The sequence below is a fragment of the Psammomys obesus genome, unplaced genomic scaffold, assembly GCF_907164565.1.
Source record: "Psammomys obesus unplaced genomic scaffold, mPsaObe1.curated_primary_1811, whole genome shotgun sequence".
Classification (NCBI taxonomy): domain Eukaryota; kingdom Metazoa; phylum Chordata; class Mammalia; order Rodentia; family Muridae; genus Psammomys; species Psammomys obesus.
Genome location: NW_026591598.1, coordinates 12,517,986 through 12,522,907, shown reverse-complemented (window position 1 = coordinate 12,522,907; position 4,922 = coordinate 12,517,986). Strand labels below are relative to the sequence as shown.

The 4,922-nt window shown below is 52.5% G+C and overlaps 1 protein-coding gene across 1 annotated transcript in view; it reads right to left on the bottom strand.

Annotated features, from left to right (window-relative positions):
- Positions 1-347, bottom strand: part of Stmn1 (stathmin 1) — a 5,905-nt gene extending 5,558 nt beyond the window's left edge. Inside the window, exon 1 of the mRNA XM_055611099.1 lies at positions 261-347. The gene's annotated coding sequence lies outside the window, so the exon portion shown is untranslated. The remainder of the gene's footprint in view (positions 1-260) is intronic.
- Positions 348-4,922: the final 4,575 nt, after the last annotated feature.

Genomic DNA, 4,922 nt, shown 5'->3' with positions numbered 1-4,922 from the left:
GGGCGACGGCCCACGCCCCCTATTGTCTCTCGCCCCCGCGGCTGAGGCTCACAGCTGGCCGCGACCCCTCCCCACCAAGCCGCGTCCCCGGGGAGCAGGGACAAAAGCCGAGGCTCCGCCCGAGCGCTACACAAAAGACGGACGCCCGCCACCCGCCGGACCCCGGGACCCCCGCCCTCCCCGCGGCCGCGGCGGGGGCCCGCCGAGTGCCCCCGTCCCCGTCCCGCCGTCGCCGCCGCCCGAGCCAAGGATGCACCCACCTGCTCGCTCCCAGCCGCCTGGCCACACTCTGAGCACCAACAGACCTGGGCGCGCACAAAAGCGCCAAACAGCGGCACGTGACCCAGCCCAGGGGCTCCGCATTGGCTGAGTGTGACGGCACGTGCCGGTCCCGCCCCCAAGCCTGGAGGGTCCGCCCTTCTGGAGCAGAGCATCTCGGGAAGTGTAGTCCGGGCCGGTGGGGCAGGAGGACAATGCAAGGGGTGGGGCGCTCCTGGGATGGGTCTCCCCCGCAGGTGTGAGCCCGGACTAAATCCGGGGTCTCTGCTCGGAAAAGTACTTGGCCGCGGCCACGGGTCTGAATAGGCTACGGGACTCCATTTCTAGGAAAAGTGCAGGGCGAGGCGAGGCGCAGGGGAGGGGTCGGGTCATAACCTACTTCGGTCTTTTAGACCTTGACCAACTGGACGCTTTCTGCCGAGCCACACGAAGCTCGTTCGCTCCTTAAGCAGTGTCCCTTTTGATGCCACAGCTCGCTCGGTTGCCCTGTGACAAGACAATGCCACCCCACGCCCCTGCACGGTCCTCTCTCCTCGGCGTCCTTCCATGGACACACGCCAGCGTGTCACCTGTAGTGCCACCTCGCAGTCGCTAACCCGTTTCGTGGTGACAGGTCCCGGGCGGGCGTGGTCCTTCCTTTGGCAATTTGCATTCTCTCCATCCTCAGCTCCCCGAGCTGGAAACCCTGGAATCTATGCAGGACAGCGTGAGGCTCTGGAATCTGATCTTGGGTCTAACAAAGCCACTGAGCTTAAAGGCAGACGGAGTGCCAAAGACTTGAGGTGACAGGAAAGGAAAAGAGCGATGGCAGTTCTAGATACACTGACTGCAGTAGAGCGCCGCTTTTGTTCTGGAAGCACGTGCTCTCCAAAGCAGGGCTGGGCTCTCTCTTTGAGAATGTAAACAAAAGGAGCCACAAGGTCACAGTTCCCTCTGGCCTGGATAAAGCCGAACTATAGCAGAGACACAAAAGAAATTAGCCTGACCCTGTCTCTCTTAGACCCCTCCTCTCTGCTGACCAGCCCTGCTTCCCCATGTGGTGGAAGGCACCTGCTCAGAAACCCTATGCAGGAGGGCTTTATTAATTTGAGTTTACTATTTTATTAATGGGTTTGGGCTCCCAAAGGCTAAACCACACGAACAATGGCCTCTGTGGAAACACAGTCCTAATTTTAAAAGAATCCTACATCTGGTTAACCCATGGGGAAGTACCAGTGATAAAAATACAATAGGCGTACAGGACAATGAAAAGTGTATTATACAGACAGTAGACAACACACAAAGCACGAAACTCGCAAAGCACCATTGCCTGAAATATGCTTATAGAGGCATATTTTCCAACAATCGCCCTTGCGTGGAGTCGGTCTCCCTCTGTCCCCACCCCAGCCCGGCTAAGTGGTTCTTGCTTGGTGTGCAAGCAGCAGGGCCGCTTCTTCACACTGACAGGCTTTTCTCTTTCACAAACGCCTCACAACGGCTTCCTTTTCTGAATTGGTCTCAGAAATCATTTTAAACACTGGACAGGAATGAAGACAGTCCCTCTCTGAAAACTGACAAGCAGCGGTAACACAATTGGGCAAAGACCTCCAAAGCCAAGAGGTCTGGGACCTTCTGAACCAGCACTTTGTCTTGAAGTCTTTGTGCTGGATCTGGAGATGTCTGTGGAAGATCCCACCCATGTGATGCTTTTTTTTTCTCCCCAAATACAAGAAATTTCCACACCAAAAAAATCTCATATTTCTATTAATGTTGTGACAGGAAAAAAATTAATCCTTCAAAACACTGATTATTTTATAGCATTTATACCATCCCACCCCACCCCCACACACACCTTTCTCCCTAGAGCAGATGTCTATTTCCATGGAAACCACAGCTAGGCATGAAGTAGATGTTAGAACTCAAGTATAGATTTTTCATCCTTGTTAGCGATGCCCCTCGGCTTCTGGATTTGTGGTTAGATGGCCGCTCCTGTTGGCACCTGAGACAAGAATTTCTGGAGGACATAGGGAGATGGGTGTAAGTTTCCCCCTGGAATGACCCTGTGATTAAAAAGGTGCTTCCTGTGCAGTGGGGAGATCCTATTCCTCAGGCTGAAACGGGGTTGCCTCTCTGAAAGCCAGTTCTCATCAGCGGTCATGGATGGGCTCCGGAATCGGAAAGGGTAGCTAACAGCTTTTGGGAAGGGCCACAACCTCCCTCTCCCCCTTATACTAGCAAGATCCCCGCCCTCTTCCGAGAGGCAGTGAGGGGTTAACGTTTCCAACTCGGAGCTGCCTATCTTTGCCTATGAGAATTATTTTTGCCTCTGCTCAGATGGCTTGGTCGGATTGTTACGGGGCCGGCTGTGACTATGGATTAGCCACGAAGCGAAGTCTAGATATGGCAGCTGTCCAGCTTATTTGATCTGTGTAGACAGCCAAAGCAGAGTACTTCAGGCTTCAAAGCCTAGAAAGGATGTCTACACTGATGAAACGCACCCGCACCGGGCTGTTGTCAGATCCCTGCTATTCCCAGAGAGGCGACAGTCTTTGTTCATTGTTGCTTCGGAGGCCACAGAGGCTGTCTCCCACATAGGCGCCTCTGAGGTCCACTGCTGCTCCTGGGGCCTGTCCTTAGCCAAGGGGTGTCATGGGAGAAGTGATATTTATTGCCGAAGCTTCTTTGTTCCTTTTGTCCCTAGTCCTCAGGACCTAAGCTGTAATATGAGTGCTGTGTTCTAACCCCATCAACGAGAATATTTCACACATCTGTCTTCCTTCCTGGGCAAAGGCAATGTCATGTCTAAGTGCCCAGTACAGGGCCCTATACACGGTGAGTGCCTGGGGGTTTAGAGAGAAGGGTAGGTAAAAGACCCACCCCTCTCTCATCCTCAACTTCCTGTGCTGTTAGCTCCTCCATCTCAGGTGTGGCGTCTGAGCTAGTGTGCTGAAGCCCTGGGCACAGAGCCTAGCTCAGCCTCGGTGCAGCGCCTGTGTGAACCAGCACTGCTCCAGAGAAGATGGCTGGAAGCTGTGGAAGGAATCAGTAAGACTTTCACCCTTACTGTTGCAATTGTCCTTACTGGGTTAAGTCTTCCCACCAAATTATTTTACTTCTGAAACTATTTGTTTTCTCATGGTGCTAGGGAACAGCCAGGGCCTTGCACATGGCAGATGTTACGGTGTGGCGAAGAAATGTCTTCCTAAAGGCTCATGTGGTTGTTTGCTTGCTCTCCGACTGCAGTGATGTTCAGAGGAGGGGCCTCTGGGTGGGATCGACCTTAATGAATTCTTGGAGGCAACAGAAGCTTTAGGATGTGGGCTTTGGTGGGAGGGAATAAGTGTCTGGAAGTGTGCCTCTGAAGGGTGTGTTTGTGTTTGTTCTCGGCCCCTCCCACCTGCCCCTCCTTGTGGATGCAAGCAGAGTGTGTGTCTGCCTCCATGAGGAGCAGCTTTGCCTCCCAACTCGCCTCCATGCCAGATACGATGCAGCTGATGACCAGGGGCGAAGCCTCTCACACTCTGAGCCCAAATCAAGATTCTGTCCTCCACAGTGACTTCCCCAGCTAGGTTGCCACTGTGGTAGAAAGCTGGCTAAGACACCAGAGGCACCCGCTAGTTGACTTCACGGTTGGGGTTGGCCATTGAACCCAGTGCCTTCAGCGTGCTCTCTTACGCTACATTCTCAACTCGCAGTAGGGGATTTAATTTAATCAAGTCAGCTCATTATTATTATTATTTTCTTTGCACTGCTGAGGATCAAACCTAGGGCCTTCTGCTTGTCAGGCAAACAATGAACACTTCAGCCTCACCACCCCATGGAGAGTATGTGTGAGTGCAAGAGAGGGACAGACAGACAGACACACAGAGACACAGAGACACAGAGACAGTGAGTGTATGAGCTTTCCAGCCCTGAGGCTGAGCTTCTCCTCCCCAGAAGCTCTTCCTTATATAATCCAGACATTTAGGTCCCTCCATTCCCACCCCCAAAATTCCCCCTCTCTGTGTACCCACATTCTTTCTCCCCACGCCCCTCTTCTTTGTCTGTCTGTATGTTGACTTCCCTAGCTCAGTTCCTTGGGACCACCTGAGAGCAGCCCCCAATAAACCTGCCTTTCTACTTTAATTTGGCTTGAACCGGCTGGTTTCCTCAGTGGAACAACACCTATCACGCACACTTTCTGTTGCTCTCCTTACCATCTTGAGACACGAATCCTCACTGTGTGGGAAGTTTCAGCTTTTCTGACTGGCCTTGCCAGTGAACTTTACCAACCTGTCAATCTCTGCACATCAGTTCTGGGTCACACACACACCACACGGCTCCTTATGTGAGTGCTGGAGACTTACAGGTCCTCTTGCCTGTAGAACAAACACTCTAGCCCCCTCTATCCCCAATGGAGTATATTTTCAATTCAATTACTTGCTCATGTTTAATACTAAACATTCACATAATAATTAAAATGAAGGTGCAAGGGCTCACAGCTCTAACCCCAGCACTTGGAATTCAGAGGCGAGGGAGCTGCAGGTAGAGGTCAGTCTGGGAGTCTTAGGGTTTTGTCGCTGTGAAGAGACACCATGACCACAACAATTCTTACACAGGAAAATATTTAATTGGGGCAGGCTTACAGTCCAGTCCATGAATGTCATGATGGGAAGCATGGCAGC